At 42.0% G+C, this 26,657-nt stretch overlaps 1 protein-coding gene and 1 long non-coding RNA gene across 5 annotated transcripts in view; one reads left to right on the top strand and one right to left on the bottom strand.

Annotated features, from left to right (window-relative positions):
* The window catches only part of LOC132404052 (uncharacterized), a 28,612-nt gene extending 11,030 nt beyond the window's left edge, over nt 1-17,582 (top strand). Inside the window, exon 3 of the long non-coding RNA XR_009515413.1 lies at nt 17,245-17,582. This is a non-coding gene — a long non-coding RNA (uncharacterized LOC132404052). The remainder of the gene's footprint in view (nt 1-17,244) is intronic.
* LOC132404048 (uncharacterized) overlaps nt 1-26,657 on the bottom strand; it is a 267,886-nt gene that overhangs the window by 91,736 nt on the left and 149,493 nt on the right. The gene's annotated exons all lie outside the window — the stretch shown is intronic.

Genomic DNA, 26,657 nt, shown 5'->3' with positions numbered 1-26,657 from the left:
AGCAAAGTGGTTAGCACAATGCTTTACACTACGGGTTCAATTCCTGCCGCTGCCTAAAAGGAGTTTGTATGTTCTCCCCATCACCACGTGGGTTTCCTCCTACAGTCCCAAGACAAACCAGCTGGTAGATGAATTGGCTGTTGTAAAATGTCCCGTGATCAGGCTAGGATTAAATCGGGGGATTGCTGGGCAGCACAGCTCAGAAGGGCCTATTCCACGCTGTATCTCAATTTAAAAAAATAAATAATCACCTGCCCTTTCGATTTTTCTGCACTACTTCCTGATATTTTAATGATCTCAACAGAAACTGAGGTCCACACGCAAAATGAATGACAACATATTAGTTACATTTTTGCCCAATTTTTAAAATCTTTTCTTCATATGTAAACACTTATGTAAGCTAAACTGCTGCCTCTTTTTGTAATGAAGGTAAAATTGGATATTTGGTATTCTATCCACTATTAATCGCAAATCTCTCTGCTTTCTTCATTTGTCCAAAAAGTCATCTTTAATTTTCAAAGAATTTTAACTTGGAAGTGGTGGAAATCACAGTGTTTGCTAACAACACCACTAAATCAGAGCTGATAACAACAATAAAGTCCAAAGAGGAATATTGTCAAATCCCAGGTCCTTCCACCTTCTGTCAGGTATGGACAACACCTCCTCAAAGCTTTGTAGGCTCATCAAAATCAAGTGAGAGTTTTCAAGCCGTTCAGTCACTCTTCCCATTATAACCCCTAATTATCTTCCAACAACAGGTGTTAAGCCAACTGGTCAATGATTCATTGGGTTCTCACTCTCATCCTCCATAAAGAGCAGGATGACAAGTACACTTTTCCAGTCTAAAGCTCCTCTTCCCAAATCAAGACCATACTGGGAAATTATAGTTAATCCATTTTTCCATGGTATATACCCATGTGTTTTAGAGTCATATATTAGAATTGTTACTTCATTACAAGGTTTTGCACTTGTGTCAATTCTATTTATTCAATATTGGTTTTGCTAGGACTGGCCATCATCTTTCTCTCTTCCTCGTCTAATCTGCTATAAAGAGACTATTTTGCAGCTAAGCACCCTCTTTTTATAACAAAATATCAACATTTACAAATATTTTTATGATTTTGTATTTTTTGCTTTCTTATCGCCACCTTTGCCAATCTACCCACCCTTCACAATTCTTTTTTAATTAAGAATTTCTTTGCAACTTGACACTGTCCTTTTAGATAATATATATATAGTTTTATTTATTTTTTTACTGAGACACAGTGCGGAATAAGGTCTTTGGGCCCTTCGAGCCACACCGCCCAGCAATCTCCCAATTTAACCCCAGCCTAATTGTTAGGGTGTATCCTGGAGTTATGATATATGGAGTTATGAGCAAATACTAACAGCATCCAGTCTGCAGACCTGAACATGGATTTAAAATGCAGCTCTGAACAATGGTCTCCCACTTGACCACAGAAACCTGCATATGCATGAATGCACTCCAGAATCGGCAGGAATTAAAATTCATTTTGGGTACCTGGAATGTGGGTGTGAAGATGGAAGTGATTGAAAGTTATATGTAATTCAAAGGAAGCACTGTAGATACATTGCAACTATAGAATTGTCCTGCTGTTACATTTGATCTTCAGGATATAAAAACATCAGGTAATATTGGGTTAAGCAGACCTCTTCCAAAAGTGTCTCGAATGTAGAATAAAACACTTCTATATTGACTAACTTCAGTATCTCTCAGGTGACTTTGTTCACAATTACAACACTAATCACAGGACAATATACAATGGCAATTAGCCTGCCAACTAGTATTATTTGGAGTGTGGAAGGAAACCTGATCGCCCAGAGGAAACCCATGTAGTCATGGGGAGAAGCTACCAACTCCGTAAAGGCTGCAGCAGGAACTGAACCCAGTTCACTGGTACTGTAAAGTGTTGTGCTAACCACCATGGAGCTCTGTGGCAACTAAAGCTTACTCTCTCATTAATTACTCCTCTCTCATTGCTTTTTTTTGGGGGAGAGGGGCATACTGACTCAAAATTGCAGTACATACCTCTTGCTGATCTGGTTTAGCCCAACTTGCCTATGTTATTGTGCATAGTTTCTGCCTCACTACATGGATCTCCCCCCATCTCAGAGAGTGAGTTGTTTTTTTTTAATTTCAGGCATGCCGTAGAAGGCAATCACATGTTTATTCTTAGATAAATACTAATGTACTGAAGACTAAACTAAACATGGCTTATTACTCAGTATTAAACTCTTATTTTTGCAATCGATGGTTGCTGGAAGAGATGCTAAACACACTCCAGAAATTTCAATATTTCTGTAACACCCCCCCACCAACCATTGAGCACATCCACATGAAACACAGCGTCCATCATCAGGGACCCCACCATCCAGGACATGCCCTCTTCTCACTGCTGCCATCAGGAAGAAGGTACAGGAGCCTCAGGACTCACATCACCAGGTTCAGAAACAGTTACTACCCCTCAAACATTATACTCTTGAATCAAAGGGCATAACTTCATTCAACTTCACTTGCCCCATCATTGAAATATTTTCACAACCAATGTGCTCACTTTCAAGGACTCTTCATCTCATGTTTTTGTAATTTATTGCTTATTTATTATTATTATTATTTCTTCTGTTAGTACTTGCACAGTTTGATGTCTTCTGCACTCTGGTTGAATGCCCAAGTTGGGCAAACTTTCATTGATTCTAGAAAAAAACATAGAAAACCTACAGCACAATACAGGCCCTTTGGCCCACAAAGATTCTTTGTGTAGATTCTATAGATTTATTGAGTATGCCCACATGAAAATAAATCTCAGGGTTGTATATTGTGACACATATATATACTTTGCTTGGTTATCCCAGTTTACATTTACGTTAAAACAGCCTGTTGAAAACAGCCTACTTTTACTTCATGCTTGTCTAATTCCTGTAATTGTAGACATTTCCAATTGCTGATGGAAGGTCAAAGCACAACTCCAACTGCTGTATAAAATTCCTTTCAACTGCCCAATGTAACTCAAAAAAGTTTTTGCTCTTGGCTTGCTTTTCATTAATCATCTTGAACTAGTTCAATTTCAGCTTTAATCACAAAGATACTAATTACTTGCTACTGTTTCCTTAACTTTTCAATAAACCTCACGACCTGATTCACATTGTTCCCAGGACTGACCAAATGACAGTCATTGCTCAATTATAATTACCATGTCAAATTCAAACACAAATTTAAGTTCTTCATACAGTGTGTGTTTGTTTAAACAACCATTTCTTCTGTCACTCTAATCCAAGTTCCAATACATGGTCCACACATAACTTATTTCATTACCTCGTTTAAATAATATTAGATTCTTTAGTTCAGATTCAGAATCATTAGTTGTACAATTTGTTTTTATAACTACAGTGCAGAAAACGCACATTAATAGAAGTTACAATAAAGAATAAATAGACAAATTGTGCGAAAGATGTAGTGTTCATGGGTTGTTCAGGGGTTCCCGACCATTTTATGAGATGCAACCTTACCCTTAACCAAGGGGTCCTTGGGGATCAGGAGTCTGTTTTATATACAGAGTCATAGAAAAGTACAGCCCATCTAGTCCATACCAAAACCATAATCATTTTAAGCTTCCTGTTCTCATTGACCTGTACTGAGACCATAGCTCTCCACACCCCTACCATCCATGTACACATCCAAACTTCTCTTGAATGTTGGCAGGGAGCTGGCATGCACCACTTTGTGTTGGCAGCTTGTTCCACACTCTCACCACCCTGAATGATGAGTTTCCCCTTATATTGTTCACTTTTCACCCTTAATCCCTGATATCTATTGTAGTCCCACCCAGCCTCAGCAGAAAAAAGCCTGCTTGCATTTACCCTATTTATACCCCTCATAATTTTGTACACCTCTATCAACTCTCCCCTCAATTTTCTACATTGCAAGGAACAAAGTCCTAATTTATTCAATCCTTCCTTCTAAATTAGGTTCTCAGGTCATCTCATGATAAAAGGACCATTTCTGACCATTAGCCGACACCCTTCCCTTTTATTTTAGAATTGGTGCTTTCTTCCTAAGCTAGTTATACTTTAGATTGCATACATAATAATACAACATGGGACATAACAAATGAACGGATACAACAATGTGTAAGTCACCCGAGTGAGAAAAACCACAAAAAGTAATGTTGACAACATACGCAAAATACTTAGGGACTACCAAATAGGTCTATCCTCCAAACCTTGTCATAGGGTTTGGAGGCCTGCATGCCTTTGACGCAGAGAGCTACGTTGGCTGGAGTCAGGGCTTTCTGCTTTGGCTCTTGGTAGGGTCACCCATGCCAAACAGGTCAAAGGGAAGAGGTCTGACTAAGAGTGGTCCCACCGCTCCTCCAGGTTCAAGGGCTCATCTCAGGGCTAACAAGCTTGACTGATAAAACAAAACTGTTATGGAAAAAGCAATAAGGAATTCTTCTACATGTGTGTGTGATGGTGTTCCTGGGTCCCACGTGGGATATACTGACTGATAGTAGTAGAAACCGAGAGGAAGTGACTGACAAAGTGTAGGAAACCCTGAACACCGCCAGGGAAGGAGGACCTTCATTGCTGCCCTAAATGCCAGTGGCATAACGGGCAGTCAGTAAACAGGCTTATATTTATATATTTATGCCATTCATCTGCAGTGGTCCCTTTATTGGGCAAGGACAGGAGAATGAGTTTCTCCTCAGAAATCTGGTTGTATGCTCTTGTGCCTTAATTTAACTTCTTCAAATTTTAAGTTACTTTCAACTCATGGTTCACCAATGTGTGGAATTAATTTTGGCTTCGAAGATTGAAGAAAAACAATACTTGAGTATATAATCAAGTATAGATGTTGAATACAAATGGGTAAAGCAGTTAGATTGATCACAATATTATTTTTTTCTGTTTCATAATCTTGTGCTAATCTGCCCAAAATGTTTTCCCCTGAGTGAGAGCCAAAAATAAAGAGGGGCTTTGTTCCATTTTATTACAGGTTTCATATACAATATTCACAAAAGAGTGGAATATTTTAGATTGAAACCATCAAGCTACTTTTGACATTGAGCATTTGTATTCTCAGTTTCTTCAGAGCACAATTTCCCTACATAGTACAAATACTTACTAATTTTTAATGTATTGGACGATGAATAATGAAGACATTGCAGATGCTGGAAATCAGAAATAAAACCATAAAATACCAAAAAATATTTAGCATGTCAGATAACATTCGTGAAGAAACAAGAATTTTACAAGTTTTTTGTGAATTATTGTTCCTCATTAGATCACATTCATAGTTGTTTAATCCAGACCTGAGAGTTTGCAAAATCTATTTCCTGACTGCCCTCTCTCCAAAAACTGGTATATTTGAATATGCTAAGTATATTTAAATCCTAATACTATTATTGTTTAGGGTTAGTAGCTGGACAATCCTCTGCCCTTCAGTTCACTTGGGTTTATGTCCTGGGGCTCCTGAGTCAGTCTTACCTCACCGAAAATTTCACTGGCCATTAAGTTACCTTTGGAGGGGAGATTCATCATTACCTGGTCCTACTGAAGCAAATGAGTTTAATGAGATGTAATTTTGTTCTTAACTGACCACACTTAATGCCAGGAAGTTAAGTAATTATTTTTAAATTTTAACGAAGCAGGGGAGCGTATTTATTCTTTAGTGTGTGTACGTGACTGTGAGTGTGTGCGTGTGTGTGTGTTCATTTGTCAGAGAGAAGGAGAAACAAAGAGGGAGATACGGGGGGAGGGAGAGAGATTGATTGCATTTGTGAGTGAAATCGAGTGTGGAAAGAGGAATGACAGAGAGAGTGAGATGCTTCTTGTGGATTCAGGAGATTTTGGATCTGTGACGGGCAGGATGTGGTTAAACACAAATGTCACAGTCACTGAGCATCAAACATTGCTTGAAAGTAGCTTGGAGCTTATTGCTTTCTATTTTTTGCCAAGTAATTTGGGGCCTGATTTTCCTCACGTGTCTTAGTCTCAGCTCACAGGTTATGAATATCTGGGGCATATGGACTGCATTTTTGCTGTGTATATTCTATACTATTTCATTCATGGTGCTATTTAAGTATTGTTGGTCTGTAGCCCGTGTTCTGAAACTTAAAAATCAAACCAATGTCAACGTTAGATGAATTGACTTTCAACATCGCTACAGTGCCTTGTAAAAGTATTCAGCTGCCAAACCCTTTTAAATGAGTTACAACCGGAGATTTGATCAATTTAACTGAGAATTTTTAGCTGTGAATCACATGCTCCTTTTTTTCACCGAAAAAGCCCCCAAAACAGGGGAGATCGTAAAGTATGTAAAACCAAAAATTCAAAAACTGAAACGTCAGCAGGTCAAAATTATTCATTCCCCTTTGCTCAATATTTAGTTGATCCACCCCTCGCAGCTATTACAGCCCATAGTCTTTTTGGATAAATCTCTATTAGCTTTGTACAATGTGATGGAGCAAGATGTTCCCATTCCTCCTTGCAAAAATGCTCAAGCTGTGCCAGGTAGACAGAGAAAAGCTGAGGTCTTGCCAGAGATGTTCGATCGGGTTAAGGTCATTACTCTGACTGGGCCACTCAAGTACATCAATTTCCTTCAATTGAAACCACTCCATGGTTGCTCTGGCAGTGTGCTTTGGGTCGTTGTCCTGCTGAAAGATGAACTTCCTCCCCAGTTTAAGCTTTCTGGCAGAGGCTGGCAGGTTTTTAATCCAGGATCTCTCTGTATCTGGCAGCATACATCTTCCCATCAGACCAGATTTCCGGTCCCTGCAGCTGAAAAGTATCCTCATAGCATGATGCTACCTCCACCATACTTTACTGAAGGGAAGGTGTTACCCGGCTGACGCACAGTATTAGATTTATGCCACACATACCGTTTAATGCTGAGGCCAACATTTCCACTTTAGTCCCACCTGAACACGAGACCTTTCTTCTATAACTTTAGAGTATCTTCCAAGTGACACTTTGCAAAGCCTTTATGGACAAGAATATGCCTTCTTTTTAGCCACGGTTTCTTCCTTGCCACTTTTTCACAAATACCTTTTTTGTGCAAGGCCTTACAGACGGTGGAGCCATGAACCTTGTCTCCAGTTGCAGCCACTGACTTCTGCAGCTCACTCAGAGTGACTGCTGGTGTCACAGTAGCCTCTCTTACAAGTGCCATTCTTCTCTGGTGACTAGGTTCAGAGGATCTATCTACCTGGCCTAAGCAATGTGGCTGTGGTTTCATATTTTTTCATGATGGACTGCACTGAGATCCAAGGTACGTTCAGTGCCTTTGAGGTGGTCTTGTACCCTTCCCCAGATTTGTGCTTCGCTATTATCATTTCCCTGACTTGTCTTGTATGCTCTTTTGTCTTCATTTTGGTTTGGTCTGTCGAAAATCTACCATACTGTTGGATCTTATCGAGAGGGGAGGTATTTGCTCCTTGGAATTCATTAAAAACAGGTGATCCACCAATCTCCTGCATCAACAAATTGGGTGAGTTGGTAAGGTAATACAGTATATTGCCCCTGAGGAAAGTCAGTGTAGTAATTACAAATACTTCTTCAGCCTCACAATTTTGGTTTTTAACTTTTATTAAATTATCGATATTGGAAGTTTTTCTTTTGATTTGACACGATGCATAATGTTTTGTAGATTAGCTCAAAAAGTCTAACTTCAGTATATGTTAAATTTAGGAAATGAGAGTAAAATGTGAAAGCAGTTGCGGGGGCTGAATACTTTTTCAAGGCACAAAATAGTTTAGAGAGTGGCAATGTGATTTTTTACAATGTCAGTGCCCAATCAAAACACATATTGTGCAGGGAAAAGTCAAATTCTTTGCATGATGTTCCGAATTCAGAAGCACTTGGCAATGACGTTATTGGCCAATAACTGATTGGCAAGGCACTGCAACCTGTACAACTGGAGCTGTCTTCTAATTAGCATCTGATTTGTTAGAAGCCTTGATTTTCCAAAAAGCAGCATCTCCAATAATACTTGTCAGTTGCCTTCAATTAGTGCTATTAATGCTGATTTAAACACCGAGCTGGATGGATTGAAAAGGCAGGGTGTCGGGCCCAGGGGCCAGGGTCGGCCCGATTCTGCTTGCTGCTCTGCGCCACACGGAGGCTGAGGCGGGGGGCCTGCTCCGAGGTTCATGTCCGAGGACTCACTTTCGTTCTAATTGCTATTTGCTTACTCTTATTGTTTCAACGATTAGTTTTTTTCTCTCTTTCTCTCTGCATATTGGGAGTTCATCATTCTTTTTATGGGTTCTTTTGGGTTTCTTTGTTTTGTGGCTGCCTGTAAGGCAAATCTCGAGGTTGTACACATACTTTGATAATAAACGTACTTTGATGGGGAGAGAGGCCATTGACTGCTAGAGAATGTTGTTTGGCTCTTCAGCATCTAAAGAACTTTGACAAGAAAATCTGCAGAGGCTGGAAATCCAAGCAACACACACAAAATGCTGGAGGAACTCAGTAGACCAGGCAGCATCTGTGAAAAAGAGTGGGCAGTCAGGACATTTTGTGTGTGTTTTTAAAGAAGCTTTGCTCATCAATTCAAACTGGTAATTCAAGTTCCTAATTTACAGCATCATGTTAGGAGCACATCTCAACTGCTCAAAGCTTTGCTTCCACACTTGGTCAATCTTCACAGCTAACAAAGTAACTCAGTAACCACTCTCAGTGAAATGAGAGCTCAATCTGAGACTAAAAATATTTCTGTAAATTGGTTGAGGCCAAAGGCTTCCTCCCACCCCCACCAACTCCCACTGCTCAAAGCTCATCTTACACAGGAACATTCAGATCTGGGTCTCAGGATTAAACTCTTACATGCAAAGCCAAAGTTAGAAACTTTCATAGCTTTGTCAAAGCCATCCTTCAAAAAACACAAATACTGAGTAGATGATAAACAATCATTAACCACAGAGTAGTCAGATATTTTCAGCACGTTTCCTGCACCGAAGAAAAAGCGGCCATAGTCTCCATGTCGAAGCGCTATGCTATTCTCAAAATATAATTAGCACTAATTAATTGGGCAGAGTGGGCACTCAGTATGGTTACATACAGAAAGCACTGTTGTAAACAGTAAATTCATAAACCCAGTCCTATTGAGCAATGGAACAGCTCATTGAACACACTGATGAATGGACATAAACATGGAAAACAAAGAAAGATACAGTACTGTGCAAAAGTCTTAGGCACCTATATATACAGCTAGGGTGCCTAGGATGTTTGCACAGGACTGTACCGTCAATGTGGAGTGAGGAGCGAGTTTGTAAATCTGGTCAGAGCTAAGGATATTGGGAATGGCTAGGGTGCAATGCCACGGGAGGGGTGTGGGGCAGGTGGCAAAGGAGTGCCGGGGGTGGGTATGGGTGTAGACACATCCAGCCCTGAGACTACAAGCAAGGTCACTGGATTCCAAGTGATTGGTTTATTGGTTACAGAATGCCTCTCCCTCTCCCTCCCCTCCCACTGCCCCCTTCCCGCTCTCAGTCCACAATAGAGACCCATATCAGAATCAGGCTTATCATCACTCACATATGTCATGAATTTTGGTTTTTTTTTGTGGCAGCAGTATAGTGCAATACATAAAATTACTATAGTACTGTGCAAAAGTCTTGGGCACCCTAGCTATATGTACACATATACACACACACACACACACACACACAAATTATTACAGTACTGTGCAAAAGTCTTGGGCACCCTAGCTATATATAAATGCTGAGGACTTTTGCAGTAGTAATCCTAGGCTTGGAGAAAGAAGAATAGACTTAACAAAATGTGCTCATACCATATTTGCACATTAAAAACTGAAGTTTTGTAAACACTCAGCAAGTTAGACAGCATCTGTGGAGAAAGAAATGCAGTTACTGTATCAGGTCAAAGTCCCTGCAGCAGAACAATTTACACTGAACACCTGACTCAAATATTATGATCGGGCCCTAAATACTAGATATTTACCAACAATCATGGGTCCATGTCCCACTCAGAGGTGTCATGACAGCAGGAATATTGGAAAGAAAAGAATAAAATCACTTGACAGAAAGTGATTGTATATTGTGTGGCCCTGGCCAAGAGGGATTCAATCAGATCGCTGACCTCTGTAATAAAATTTCCTCTCACAGATTAAGCCAATCCAGACATTGCCATATATTTTCAAATATGGATCATTTCATCAGCTCACAAGAAAAACCTGGCTAAATTCCTATTTTTTAAGAAAATGGCATAATATGTAGCCTAGTTATAGCCCCTGCATAAAATCAGCTGAATGCCGACTGGGGATTGAACAAGGGACTTTTTAAGACTGAAGCAAAAAGCATGGGATCAACTATTTTGAAACTACTGAACACTAATTCTACCATGTTTGACCACAGGGTGGCAGCAGTGTATGCAAGGCAATGCAGACAGAAGGTACAAGCACATGTTGTAGTACCAATGACTGAAGACATCAATCAACCTCAAAGTTTCCCAATCTTATTGATGCACCATCAATAACTCTCGGAGACGCGAGGCGAGAGATAGGCTTTTATTAGCTGGAAGAGAGAGCACTATCAGCAGCAAGAGACCATCACACAACATCCTGGAGACTGAGGGAGGAGCAGTCAGCGGGGGGGGGGGCGTGTCCAGACAGGTATATGTAGTTCACCACACTTATACAACATTAAAAACCAGGAAGCAATACAAGAATAACTTAAAAAGCTCAACTGGGTTACTGATTCATATATTCACGATGATGAAACACCAAATTATAACTATAAAGAGCTTTAGTTAGTCTTCATCTAATGACACAACCATGGTGGGTCTCATTAGCAAGAAAGATGAGTCAGTGTACAGAGAGGGGGTACAACGGCTAATGGACTGGTGCAGAGTCAACAACCTGTCTCTCAATGTGAGCGAAACAAAAGAGATGGTTGTTGACTTCAGGAGGGAACAGAGCGACCACTCCCCGCTGAACATCGATGGCTCCTCGGTAGGGATTGTAAAGAGCACCAAATTTCTTGGTGTTCACCTGGCGGAGAATCTCACCTGGTCCCTTAACACCAGCTCCATAGCAAAGAAAGCCCAGCAGCGTCTCTATTTTCTGCGAAGGCTGAGGAAAGTCCATGTCCCACCCCCCATCCTCATCACATTCTACAGGGGTTGTATTGAGAGCATCCTGAGCAGCTGCATCACTGCCAGGTTTGGAAACTGCATCATCTCAGATCACAAGACCTGCAACGGATAGTGGGGTCAGCTGAGAAGATCATCAGGGTCTCTCTTCCTGCCATTACAGACATTTATACCACACGCTGTATCCACAAAGCAAACAGCATTATGAAGGACCCCACGCACCCCTCATACAAACTCTTCTCCCTCCTGCCGTCTGGGAAAAGGCACCGAAGCATTCGGGCTCTCATGACCAGACTTTGTAACAGTTTCTTCCCCCAAGCTATCAGACTCCTCAATACCAAGAGTCTGGACTGACACCAACTTACTGCCCTCTACTGTGCCTATTGTCTTGTTTATTATTTATTGTAATGCCTGCACTGTTTTGTGCACTTTATGCAGTTCTGGGTAGGTCTGTAGTCTAGTGTAGTTTTTTCCACATTGTTTTTACGTAGTTCAGTGTAGTTTTTGTATTGTTTCATGTAACACCATGGTCCTGAAAAACATTGTCTCATTTTACTATGTACTGTACCAGCAGTTATAGTCGAAATGACAATAAAAAGTGACTTGACTTGACTTGACTAATATCATCATCATTCTGTGCTGTGTCATATGATGTGGGCAATCATGGTCTTAACTATGATTGTTCTTGGCAAATATTTCTGCAGAAGTGGTTTGCCATTGCCTTCTTCTGGGCGGTATCTTTACAAGATTGGTGACCCCAGCCATTATCAATACTCTTCAGAGATTGTCTGCCTGGCGTCAGTGGTCGCATAACCAGGACTTGTGATCTGCACCATCCACCACCTGCTCCCATGGCTTCACAAGATACTGATTGGGGGTGTGTGGCTAGGCTAGACTTCACCCCAGGGTGACCTGCAGGCAAGCGGAGAGAAGGAGCACCTTACACCTCTTTTGGTAGAGACGTATCTCCAACCTCACCACACACATCTAATACATTGCATTCAATTCTGGCCTTTCTGTGACTACATTTTGCAAGGAAATACTGGTGTTTCCCTAATCCCAGCCAAGATCTGATATTGGTTAAAGTGGTAAATATGTTCTGCTCAGGGAATGTGAGCGGCTGGGGTCTAAATTCAAAAGCAGAAAGGTCTGGGATCCCACTTAAACCAGATGCAAAAAGGTTGGGTAAATTCAGAGAATTGAATTTGTGGCTTAAATAATTGATTGGACATTGACAATTAGTACTTGACTGGGTGAACCAAATTAGCAATAATACTTTAGAGAATACACATTTAGTTTTCCTGGTCAGAGTGTAGGAATCACTTATTTTAGATATGGTGTCACGCAATGAGAAATGCGTAATTGATATTCTGGTAGTTCCAGGGCCTTTTTGGGAAACTGTGATCTTAACTGGTAGAATTTCTCACAAGGAATGAATATGATTTAGTTTAATCAGTAACCAACATGTTAAATCAGAATGAAGCAAAGAATGAAGGGATATGTGGAGAGCTGGCAAAGATGGATTTGGAAACCACATTAAAATGTATGACCTGTAAAAAGGAAACGGCTAACACTTGAATAATACCCTGCCAAAGGTGGTAGTTGAGGCTGACACAACAGGGGCAGGGACATAACAGAGATATATATATCTCATGTCAGCCAGGCCATGGACATGCCCTCTTCTCACTGTTACCATCAGGAAGGAGGTACAGAAGCCTGAAGGCACACACTCAATGATTCATGGACAGCTTCTTCCCCTCGGTCATCCGATTCCTAAATGGATATTGTAACCTATGTCACTACTTATTTGTATTTCTGTTTCTTTTAACTACTTATTTAACTTAACTATTTAATAGACATATATATCTACTCACTGTGAATCAGTTTTTTCTATGTTTATCATGTATTGCATTGTACTGCAACTGTAAAATTAACAGATTTCATGACATATGCTGGTGATATTAAACCTGTTTCTGATTTGGCACAACATTGTGTATCAAAGTGACTGGATTGTGGTCTACTGTTCTCAGTCCCAATACATAGGTTACAGCTCAGAGAAAATGACATTGAAGTTCAGGCCAGACCTGGTGGTATGAAGTTATATTCAGACCTACAAAGACACCGAAAGCAGATCCTGAGCCATTGTTGGAGTACGTGCAGTGTAGGTTTACCAGAACATCACGTTAAACCTGCTAAACTGAGGGACAGACAATCCCCTGAATAAAATTAGATCACCCTCAATCTTCTCAAGCATTGAAGGTGATTAGAGGATTTACTATGAAGCAGGGGAAAAAAAAACTTCTTCTTAGGTACGAGAGTCAAAACAAGGTGACATAATCTTAGATTCAGAGATGGCCACCTATGGTGCCATCAGAAAGCTTTCCTTTACTCAAAAGTTAATAGAAGTTCTGGTCTCCACTTCAAATAAAAAAACTAAATAAGGTTTAAAGTTTTCGTATGAAAATTGTATCAAGATTATACACTCAGTAGCCACTTTATCTGGTCCACCTATGCACCTGCTTGTCAATGCAGATATCTGATCAGCCAATCATGTGGCAGCAACTCAATGCCTAAAAGCATGCAGACATGGTCAAGAGGTTCAGTTGTCGTTCAGACTCTGAATGCGCAACACGTCGAACTTTGAAGAGGATGTGCTACAGCAGCAGAACACAACACCAGTTCTGCTCCTGTGCCTAACAAAGCAGTGATCTTTATTACTGAGTGCAGATCTGGAGTGAATTGAGTACAGATCAGCTCTGATCTTGTTACAATAATGAAACAGCCTGAATTGTCTACATCTTACATATTTTTAAATGTCCACTTCTTGTTTCTTACTCCCAGACACCAGCACCTCAGACTGCCAAATGTTTAAATGCCAGGATCTATAAGGTAACTTCATCCACAAGATTGCATTATACTCAGTGCTTGGTCATTGAGTTGACCTAATGCACTAAGCTGACCTAAAAGCACATTATAACTGTTCCTGGAGAAGTCTTTACCCTATATAGGTACTTACCCTTTCATCAACAATTGTGTCAGGATGAAGACGTTAACTGATTTTCCCCTTATTTGAAATTTTTTGTCATATCTACCATAATTAACCCAAAGTCCAACCAGAAATTAAACCTCGGATCCATTAGTTTATTATGTGCTGTGTGTCACAGGACATGGGCAATAATGGTCTTTCTGTTACCATGATTGTTCTTGGCAAATTTTTCTACAGAAGTGGTTTGCCATTGCCTTCTTCTGGGCAGTGTCTTTAAACAAAGGATGACCACAGCCATTATCAATAATCCTCAGAGATTGTCTGCCTGGTGTCAGTGGCCACATAACCGGGGACTTGTGAGTTGCTGATATGACCATCCCCCACCTGCTCGCATGGCTTTGTGTGACCCTGATCGGGGGCTAAGCAGGTGCCTCATCTTGCCCAAGAACAACCAGCAAGCTAGCAGAGGGAAGGAGCACCACAAACCTCTCTTGATAGAGACGGATCTCCATCCCACCACCCAAGGATTACTCTGGCCAGTTACAAATCTGATTCCATATGCACTAGTTGAGCCATTGGGTGGTCAGTGCTACACACAAGCTCCAGAACAGTGCAGCTCTGGATTTCCTGACAGATTCCTATCAGTTTCACTGAGATAATCTATCTTCATTCAGTGCTCAAAGGAATAATAGACTTGTTATTAGCTTTCCAGACCAAGGCTTTCAGCATTTTTCCTTCACACTGTGCATCCTGATTGTAAATACCCTCTGACTATGGTCAAGCAGTTCAGGCATAGTAAGCACTTAACTTTAGACAGGAGAAGGGCTTTCCCAATGGTTTGGGAAGCTGAACTTAACAACTGATTCAAAGGAAGCCTGGACAAACTGGCTTACTTTGAGGGAATTTTTCAACATGAACTCCACAACTACAACAGCCTTTAATTACTGAAGACTACACATGAATTAGAATATGAATAATTTGGAATTCTGATTCCTGTTTTTCCAAACTTTTATGATCTTGCCCTCCTTGGAGATGTGGCATTCTGCCTCAAGTCCTTTGACACAATATGTTTGCCCTCTAACTCTTGAGTTCTAAACAGATTCTCTTCCCCATGTCAATGGGAGAATATTACGTTGCATTCATGTTCCCCTTCTTGCCACAGCCTGAAATTATCTGTTAAAAACTTTTGGTTACCTCTCCTATATAACTCTTGCATCATTGCTCAACAACTTATCCCACTTGCCAATTTTCTACAGATGTACCGTGGACAGTATTCTAACTGGATGTACTACCATCTGGTATGGGGGGGGGGGGGGTGTGTTGTGGTGTCTACTGCACAGGGTCGAAATAAGCTGCAGAAAGTTGTAAACTCAGCCAGCTCCATTAAGGGCACCATCCACGACATCTTCGAGCAGCAGTGCCTCAAAAAGGGGGCATCCATCATTAAAGACCCCCACTACCCAGGACGCACCCTCTTCTCATTGCTACCATCAGGGAGGAGGTACAGAAGCCTGAAAGCACCCAGTCAACGGTTCAGGAACAGCTTCTTCCCCTCTGCTATGCTTTCTGATTTCTGAATGGACAAAGAACTCATGAGCAAGACCTTACAACTTTTTTTGCACAACTTATTTAGCTTTTTAATATGTATACATATATTTCTTACTGTAATTACTCTGTATTGCAGTGTACTGCTGCCACATTATCACACATTTCACAACGTATGCCAGTGATATTAAACCTGATTCTGATTCCAACCCCACCCCCACTTCTTCATGGGAACACTAATGTGGGGAAGTCAAACCAATAGTAAAAGTTTCAGATCACTCTTTGTATTCCTCTTTCATAACATCAACAATACAGCGTTTTCTCTCAACTGTTTAGTGACACTGTGTCACAATGTATGCTACCTTTCAGTCTAATGAAGGCTTGTATGGGTCACTTGTTCTCCTCAGGTAATGTGGCCTGTAGTTTTTGCAACGAATTCTCGATGTTTGCCAGGTCTGTGGCCAGTGGAGAAGGAGTGAAAGCAAAATATTTTGTGTTAATTTAAAAATCACTGCATGTGCAATGTGGAAGAGTACTGGTAACATCAATAATCCAGAATTTCTTGCAATGCTGGTACTCTGCAAGATCAAGGGCACCACCTACAATGAACATGAAGTATCGTTTTCCTGAGCAACACACACAAAATGCTGGAGGAATTCAGCCAGTCAGGCAGCATCTATCAAAATGAATTAACAGTCCATGTTTCGGGCTGAGACCCTTCTTCAGGACTGGAAAGGAAGGGGGAAGGTGCCAGAATAAAAAGGGTGAGGGGATGAGGAAAGAGGTCCAGCGAGTAGGTAAAGCCAAATGGGTGAGAAATATAAAGGACTGGAGAGGAAAGAATCTGATAGGAGAGTGGATCATAGTTGAAAAGGAAGGAGGAGAGTAACTAGGGGAGGTGATAGGCAGGTGAGAAGAGGCAAGAGGCCAGAATGGGGAATAGAAGACGAGGAGAGGAGGAGGGAAGTTCTTTTTAAAACCAGACGGAGAAATCGATCTAATTAATTGACATACAATGTGGAATAGGCCCTTCTGGCCCTTTGAGCTGTACCACAACCCACCAATTTATCACTCACCAAATCACGGGACAATTTCCAATGACTAATTAATCTACCAACCAGTATGTCTTTGTACTGTGGGAGGAAACTGGAGCACCCTGAGGAAACCCACACAGGGAGAACGTACAAACTCCTTACAGACAACAGCGGGAATTGAACCTGGGCCGCCTGGTAAAGTGTTGTGCTAACCACTAGGCTACTGTACCCTCATTCTGCACTTTTGGCAAAGGGTCTGTTATACCCTCCACTTCGTTTGAATGACATAAATGTCTTTCTTGCCTTAATTTATTCCCATTTTAAAACATCTCACATCAGCAGTGAGCTCAAAAGTCCCCCCTCCAACAAATCCACCAGCAAATCCCCTACGACTAATGGCCTCTGTGAAATCATAGAACTGAGGAAGCTTCAGGGATTTTAGCCTTGCAGGTGCTTTCTAATAGTATTATGTGCATATACAGCAACTGCACCCACTTGCCTCCTAATTTGCTACTCTGTTTTCTGAATGTCTCTGTAATACAGGCAGTCCCCGAGTTACGAACGGAGGAAGGAGAACACCGTCCGCCATTTTAAGTTGGATCATGACGCCATCTGCCATTTTAAGTCGTTGACATTAATACTGTGTTGAGGGTATAACTTTGTATTTGGCTTAAACTTTTCTTAGCAAGATTCACCCTGACTCCCCCCCCCCCCCCACTTGTCCCATTTAACCTGTCTCAGTGCAGGTGGACTTTAGGACCTGGGGGAGCTCAGGTCAGGATCCGCCACCCGCGGCTGCTGCTGAACTGCAGTGTTTCTGTTCCATTGATGGAAAACGATCATGATTGAAAATAAATGAAAAACACAAAATGCTGGCAGAACTCAGCAGGCCAGACAGCATCTATGGGAGGAGGTAGTGACTACGTTTCGGCCTGAAACATTGTTATTACCTCCTCCCATAGATGCTGTCTGGCCTGCTGAGTTCTGCCAGCATTTTGTGTTTTTCATTTATTTCCAGCATCTGCAGGTCCACTCGTGTTACGATTGAAAATAAAGTGGAAATAATAAAGCGATCAGAAAGAGGTGAAATGGCATTGGTCACTGGAAAAGTGTTAGGCTACAGTCGGTCAACGATTGGAACAATTTTAAAGGATAAAGGATAAAATGAGAATAATGGAGTATGTGAAAGGCCATGCCCTGATGAAAGCTACAATTATTAGTAAGCAACACACTGATTTAATTATTGAAATACTTATGTTTCTTAAGTGTTTTATATACATAGGAAGGTAAAATATACACTATATACTAAGACAAACGTTTGACTAACTGACACTAGATAATACCTGGTGTACCTGTTCCGACTTACGTACAAATCCGACTTAAAGATGGCCTCAGGAACAGAATTCACTCGTAACCTGGCGACTGCCTGTATTGAACATTACATGTGCTGCCCGTCCCTGGGTTACAGATGCCAAACTTACAGATATCCATATGTATGAACAAGCTCCTAGAATATTATTAAACTCAAAGGTCCAGTATGCATACATATGTTCATTCCCACGACAGCAGAACTGACTTCCTCTCTCTCACTCTCTGCGATTGGTAATCGTTCTACCTTTTCAACCTCACGTGTATTTGAAACCATTTATCATAATGCCTTGGAGGGAAGGTGTTAAGGTAAGTGGCTTATGATCGAAGAAAAATGGCTAGAGTCACTTCGCACTTCCATGCAAGGTTGTTTATTCAGTGCATCAAAAAAAATCAAACAATAATAGTGAAAGAAAACTGCAAATATTTACCAAAAACTATATGCAGAAAACACAAACACTAATTCCATTGTGAACTCCTGGCAGCTTGACCTCTCTCACTCTCTGCCTCCTATCAAAATCGATCCACCCCATTTTTTAAGACAGCAGGACATACCATCTTTAATTACCCATAAAGTTAAATTAAGACTACACATGAATTAGAACATGATGCACCCATAACGTAATTACAACCATATTACAAAATAAACAGAAGTATCTACCATAAATATAGTATGCAAAGAACATAAGACCATAAGATATAGGAGCAGAATTAGTCTATTTGGCCCATCGAGTCTGCTCCGCCATTTCATCATGACTGATCCATTTTTCCGGTTGCCAATGGCAATGAATTCTACAGATTCACCACTCTCTGGCTACAGAAATTCCCCTTCATCTATAGTCTAAACGGCCACCCCTCTATTCTGAGGCTGTGTCCTCTGGGCTTAGACTCCTACCATAGAAAACATCTTCTCCACATCCACTGTGTCAAGGCCTTTCGCCATGCGATAGTTTTCAATTAGGTCACCCCTCATTCTTCTAAATTCTAGTGAATCCAGGCCCAGAGTCATCAAACACTCTTCATATGACAAGCTGTTTAGCCCTGGAATTATTTCAGTGAACCTTCTCTGAACCCTCTCCAGTTTCAGCATGTCTTTTATAAGGAAACCAAAACTGCTCACAATACTTCAAGAGAGGCCTCAACAGTGTTTTATAAAGCTTCAGCATTATATCCTCGCCTTTATATTCTAGTCCTCTTGAAATGAATGCTAACATTGCATTTGCCTTCCTCACCACAGACTCTTAACACTTACAGCATCCTGCACAAGAGATCTCAAACACTTTGCACCATAGTTTTTTATATTTTCTGTCCATTTAGAAAATAGTCAACCTTTTCATTTCTTCTACTAAAGTGCATGATCATACATTTCCCAATACTGTATTCCATCTGCCACTTCTTTGCCTATTCTCCTAATCTGTCTAAATCCTACTGTAGCCTCCCTATTTTCTCAAAACTACCTGCCCCTCCAACTACCTTTGTATCATCTGCAAGCTTTGCAACAAAGCCATCAATTCCATCATCCAAGTCATTAACATATAACGTAAAAAGAATCACTCCCAACACTGATCCCTGTGAAACACCACTAGTCACCGGCAGCCAACCTGAAAAGGCTCCTTTTATTCCCATTCTTTGCCTCCTGCCAATCAGCCACTGCTTCATCCATGCTAGAATCTTTCCTGTAATACCATGGGCTTGTAGCTTGTTAAGCAGCCTCATATTTGGCACCTTGTCAAAGGCCTTCTGAAAATCCAAGTACTCAATTGATTCTCCTTTGTCTATCCTGATTGTTATTCCTTCTAACAATTCAAACAGATCTGTCAGGCAAAACTTACTCTTGAGAAATCCATGCTGACTAAGGTCTATATTATCATCTCTTTCCAAGTACTCCAAAACCACATCCTTAACAATCATCTCCAACATCTTCCCAGCCACTGAGGTCAGACTAACTGGCCTATAGTTTCCTTTCTCTCGTCTCTCTCCCATCTTGAAGAATGCAGTGACAATTGCAATTTTCCAGTCTTCTGGAACCATTCAAGAATATAATGATTCTTGAAAGATCATTACCAATTCCTCCACAATCTCTTCAGCCAACTCTGTCAGAACCCTGGGGTGTACACCATCTGGTCCAGGTGACTTATCGACCTTCAGACCTTCCAGTTTCCCAAGAACCTTCTCTCTAGTTATGGTAACTTCACACACTTCATGTCCCCTGACACCTGGAACTTCCACCATACTGCTTGTGTCTTCCATAGTGAAGACTGATGCAAAATACTGATTCAATTTGTCTTCCATTTCCTTGAACCCCATTATTATCTCTCCAGCTTCATTTTCCAGCAGTCCGATACCCACTCTCTCCTCCCTTTTACACATAATATATCTGAAGAAACTGTTGGTATCCTCTTTAATATTATTGACTAGTTTACTTTCGTATTCCATTTGTACCTTCTTAATGACTTTTTAGTTGCCTTCTGTTTGTTTTTAAAAGCTTCTCAGACCTGTAACCTCCCACTAATTTTTGCTGTATTATATGCCCTCACTTTAGCTTTATGTTAGCTTCGATATCCCTTGTTAGCCATGGTTGTGTCATCTTGTCTTTAGAATACTATTTCTTCTTTGGGATATATACATCCCATGACTTCAAAATTGCTTCCAGAAATTCCAGCCATTGCTGCTCCGCCGTCATCCCTGCCAGTGTTCTTTTCCTATCAATTCTGTCCAACTCCTCTCTCATGCCTCTGTAATTCCATTTACTCTGTTGCAATACTGATTTTCCCAATCTACCTGCAAATTTTAATCCCCCATGACTATAGTAACATTGCCCTTTTGGAATGCATTTTCTATCTCCCATTGTAATTTGTGGACCACATCCTTACTACTGTTTGGGGGTCTGTATACAACTTTCATCAGCGTCTTTTTACCCTTGCAGTTCCTTAGCTCTATCCACAATGACTCAACACCTTCCAACCATATATCACATCTTTCTAATGATTTAATTTCATTTTTTACCAACAGAGTCAAACCACCCCCTCTGCCTTCCTGCATGTCCTGTTGAAACAATGTGTATCCTTGGACATTAAGCTCCCAGCTCTAATCCACTTTCAGCTATGATACAGTGATGCCTGCAACATCATACTTGCTAATGTGTAACTGTGCCACAAGTTCATGGACCTTATTCCTTATACTGCACACATTCAAATATAACACCTTTAGTCCTGTATTCACCATTTTCGATTTTGTCCACCTTTTACATTATAACTCATCCTATTGACTGCAATTTTGCCCTATCATCAGCCTCTCCTTACTGCATGTTGCCTCTTTGTAAACCAACTACCTCATCTTCAGCACTAACACTCCTGTTCCCATCCCCCTGACAAATTAGTTGAAACCCACCCAAATAACTCTAGCCAACCTGCTTGTGAGGATTCTGGACACCCTCGGCTTCAGGTGTAACCCATCCCCATACACATCCCCATTACTGAAGAAATTATTTATTCCCTATGTCTGGCAGGAAAGGCAGCATAAAGCCAACCCAAGCATATCAGCTCGGTTTAGGACCCATTATGAGAACATACGGGGGAAGACATCAAAGCGCGCACACTCAGCACAACGGCAAGGCTGTGTGTGTGTGTGTGTGTGTGTGTGTGTGTGTGTGTGTGTGTGTGAGAGAGAGAGAGAGAGAGAGAGAGAGAGAGAGAATTTGTATATGTATGGAGTGAGTTTACAGAGTGCTCTCTATCACAGATAGCTATAATATCAATTGATATTTGGACAAAATCAATGTAGTCTGTAAGAATGGAACACGTTTATTATCCAGGCATGGTCTGTATAGAGTTCAACTACTTTTCCTATTCTAAATGGGGAATCGTTACCATGGTTCTATTTGCTGATTGTAATAATGTTAATAATCACATGACAAGCCACAGTTTGTCCACGATACAAATTTGTGTCGGCATTTTTTGAGCCTCCTTCTGTCTCGGAAGCAGTAATGACTCAAGATTAACTTTGTATCTTCTTGACTACATTCCACATTTCAGTCATTTCCTGCTTTGCCCCCGTTTGCAGTCCTCTGCCAAAATTGTTCGTCAACTAGCTTGTGTGCAACTGCTGGGAATACGTATAATATGATATATAGCACCATACCCTGGAACTCCTCCCCCTCGCCATGTAAATCACCCGCTCCAAAGTGAACCTTCGGCCCCCCCCCCCCCCCCACATTCCACAGAACCTGGTACAGGGGAGAGAACTCTTCCCACATTTTAATGCCGGTCAATGTGCTCTAGCACATCACTAAACTCTGGCTCATTGCTATATCTCAAGGCTGCTCGAGAGCTCATTTGCAAAAGCAGATTATATTGGTTTGTGGTTAAATGACGTCAGGAACAACTGTGAATCTTTCAATTTTAGCCCTTTACTCACTGACTGACTCAGCAACTCAATGAAAACAAAAAAGTAGCAAATTCAAAGTACCCAACAGTTTTTATTGTTCAGCTCTCTGAAGTACGATTATACTTTGTTGTGGTCTTTGAGTTAACGCACCAAAACAAAAGGTGAAATTGTAGCGGTGTGCTACACACAGCGCTAAAATTACGACACGGAGTCGGTAACTGCAGTCGAAGGAAAAATCTTTATTCGAAATCTTCAGCCTCACTTTTAAGCCTCCCTCAACCCGCCCCCCATGGCGCAGAGGCTCCAAAGCTCTGTGCTCGCAAACCCCCGTAGGCTATCTAATTGTGAGTCGGTTCGGATGTGCCAGGAAATGGGTCGCCACAATATATTATTTTTAAGTCTCTTGAAATCTTTAATCATTTGTTGAATATATTCTGATCTTCATTATTTCTTTGAACAATGCATTTAGTTGATTAACTTCAGGTGACAATCTATTGTGAGGAGTTCGTCACCATATTGCGGCTGACAGATGATTTCAATGGGCTGGGAGTCTAGACTACATAATGTGAAGATTCTGCTTCATTGTATCTTACTGATATTCTGTATGTGCTTGTTGTCTTGTATGTGCAAGGACTTAGGTCTCAAGCCATGATTTTAAACCTCTGCTGCCTTGCCACCATACCCACGCATGGGAAAGGCTTTGGGAGTAAACCCCAAGGAAGAAACTCAGAGCCGGGGTCCCTAAGGCAGTTTGATGTTGATTACAACTTCACTCTGGCAACCCCTACGATGACACTGGTGCCAAACTGTATCAGCATTTGCCCTTCCCTTGGACTACATCAGTGACGTGGAGAGCCCCCTGCATGGGCAACAGCCGGTTCTTCAAATCTTCCCGCCCTGGCTTACACCCTGGAGAGGACACAGCCCACCAGAGGCACAAACCCATGATCCCCTGGGATTGACGGCTGCTGATGATGGTGATGCCATTTGTGCTTGCTATCTTGTGTGTGAGTGTCAGTACTGTGTCTTGCACTTCAAGTCAAGCCAAGTCACTTTTTATTGTCATCTCGACTATAACTGCTGGTACAGTGCATAGTAAAAATGAGACAACGTTTTTCAGGACCATGGTGTTACATGACACAGTACAAAAACTAGACTGAGCTATGTTAAAAAACAACACAGAGAAAGCTACACTAGACTACAGACCTACACAGGACTGCATAAAGTGCACAAAAACAGTGCAGGCACTACAATAAATAATAAACAGGGCAATAGGGCAAGGTGTTAGTCCAGGCTCTGGGTATTGAGGAGTCTGATAGCTTGGGGGAAGAAACTGTTACATAGTCTGCTCGTGAGAGCCCAAATGCTTCGGAGCCTTTTCCCAGACGGCAGGAGGGAGAAAAGATTGTATGAGGGGTGCGTGGGGTCTTTCATAATGCTGTTTGCTTTGCAGAAGAGAGACCCTGATGATCTTCTCAGCTGACTTCACTATCCGCTGCAGGGTCTTGCGATCCTAGATGAAGCAATTTCCAAACCAGGCAGTGATGCAGCTGCTCAGGATGCTCTCAATACAACCCCTGTAGAATGTGATGAGGATGGGGGGTGGGAGATGGACTTTCCTCAGCCTTCGCAAAAAGTAGAGAAGCTGCTGGGCTTTCTTTGCTATGGAGCTGGTGTTGAGGGACCAGGTGAGATTCTCTGTCAGGTGAACACCAAGAAATTTGGTGCTCTTTACAATCTCTACCAAGGAGCCGTCGATGTTCAGCGGGGAGTGCCCTCCTGAAGTCAACAACCATCTCTTTTGTTTTGTTCACATTAAGAGACAGGTTGTTGGCTCTGCACCAGTCCATTAGCTGCTGTAAACTGTAAACTGACTCGTCGTTCTTGCTGATGAGACCCACCATGGTCATGTCATTGGCGAACTTGATGATATGGCTCGAGTTGTGTGTTGCAGCACCACAGTCGTGGGTCAGCAGAGTGAACGGTAGTGGACTGAGCATGCAGACCTGGGGAGCCCCGTGCTCAGTGTGATGGTGTTGGAGATGCTGCTCCCGATCCAGACTGACTGAGGTCTCCCTGTCAGGAAGTCTAGAATCCAGTTGCAGAGGGAGGTGTTCAGGCCCAGTAGGCTCAGCTTTCCAATCAGTTTCTGAGGGATGATTGTGTTGAATGCTGAACTGAAGTCTATGAACAGCATCTGAACGTATGTCTTTTTTGTCCAGGTGGGTTAGGGCCAGGTGGAGGATGGTGGCAATGGCGTCATCTGTTGAGCGGTTGGGACGGTACGCAAACTGCAGGGGGTCCAGTGAGGGGGGCAGCAGGGTCTTGATATGCCTCATGACGAGCCTCTCCAAACACTTCATGATGATGGATGCGAGTGCAACGGGATGGTAGTCATTTAGGCAGGACACTGAAGACTTCTTTGGCACGGGGACGATGGTGGCGGCCTTGAAGCACGTTGGAACGATGGCGCTGCTCAGGGAGATGTTGAAGATGTCAGTGAGAACATCTGCTAGCTGGTCTGCACATCCTCTGAGCACTCTACCAGGGATGTTGTCACGTCCAGCAACCTTCCGTGGGTTGACCCTGCACAAGGTTCTTCTCACATTGGCCACGGTGAGACACAGCACCTGGTCATTTGTAGGAGGGGTGGACTTCCTCGCCGCCACGTCATTTTCCGCCTCAAACCGGGCATAGAAGTTATTCAGCGCAACTGGGAGGGAGGCATCACCTGCACAGTCAGGTGATGTTATCCTGTAGTCGGTGACGTCCTGGATGCCCTTCCACATGCACCGCGTGTCGCTGCTGTCCTGGAAATGGCTGTGGATTAGCTCGGCGTGTGCACACTTTGCCCCTCTGATGGCTCAGGACAGTTTGGCCCTCGCTGTTGTTAAAACTGCCTTGTCGCCCGCTCTGAAGGTGGAGTCGCAGGTCCACAGCAACGCATGCACTTCTGCACCTCCACTTTGACCCGGGAGTAATGCTGTCTCATTTGGTTACATTCATGAGTATTCATGTATGGTTGAATGACAATTAAACTTGAATTGTACTGGATTGAATAATCCTGGAGTTTATAGAAAGTGCACAGAATTCATCCAACTGGTTTTCACTCCAAGGGCCCAAACATAGTAACATAGGCCCTGTTCCATGCGTCCTCCCTGTGGACGCATGGAACTGGGCCTCTCTATAAAGCCTTCACTGTGAATAACCTGGCAACTGGGACCACAGTTTTCAGCATGAGGGCCAGCATACACCATAGTCTTCACCATCAAGACCACAAAGGCCTTCGCCGTCAGTACTCAGTCAATCAACATCTTGGTCTTCACCACAATGGTCAAGCTAGTGTGTGCCACAGTCTTCACTGTGAGTACCCAGGCCTCTATGGCATTGCCTTGAGCATGTGGACCCAGGTAATCTCTACCAGGGACAAAACTGACCAGCCAATCTTTTCCACGGACATCACTGAGAGGATCCGGCTATTCTACACTACAGTGTTCCCCATGAAGGTCCAGCCACAATGTTCCAGTCTTCACTGTGGCACCCGAGCACACAGCCTTCACCTTGACCGCCCAGGCGCTCTACACCACTGTCTTCCCTACATTACAATTACACCATCACACTACAAATTGATGGGATTGGCAAAAGCTCCTCCCTACTAAAAAGAACAGAACAAGTTCACACAAGTGAAACAACCAACTCAATCTTTTCCTGTTAGTCACGTCAGCTTACTCTCTCCAAAGATGACTTAATACATCTATGATGACATCATCTAAAGACCACATAAGTTTCACAGCAAGGATCAAAAACACCAACTTCCTCAAATCATAAAGTGGTAGATCCTTCATCAAAATTCTGAATTAAGAAGGTTCAATTTATAAATCCACGAGTTGGAATTTTTACTCTATTTATTAATTTCCCACTTCGCCTTCAGTACCTGCACATTTAACAATGAACTAAGCACAACTATAAGTTCGTTAATTAAACGCAAAGCCACTTGGCACACACTGAAGAACTTTTAGAGGCACCTCTTGGCATATTGGCACCTTGACAATATTCTAATCAAAGACACTTTCCCCTCAATTCTTCAAACTACTCATACTAACACAATGTGCAGGGAGATATTACAAGTTGAACATAAATCTTCTGAATCAACAAGTGGGCATTTTAAGTGCCTCTTGAGACGCACTTGGATATACAATTCC

This window comes from Hypanus sabinus, chromosome 13, assembly GCF_030144855.1.
Source record: "Hypanus sabinus isolate sHypSab1 chromosome 13, sHypSab1.hap1, whole genome shotgun sequence".
In the NCBI taxonomy this organism is placed as follows: Eukaryota; Metazoa; Chordata; class Chondrichthyes; order Myliobatiformes; family Dasyatidae; genus Hypanus; species Hypanus sabinus.
Note: the sequence above shows the minus strand (reverse complement) of the source record. Positions and strands in the feature narration are given on the sequence as shown.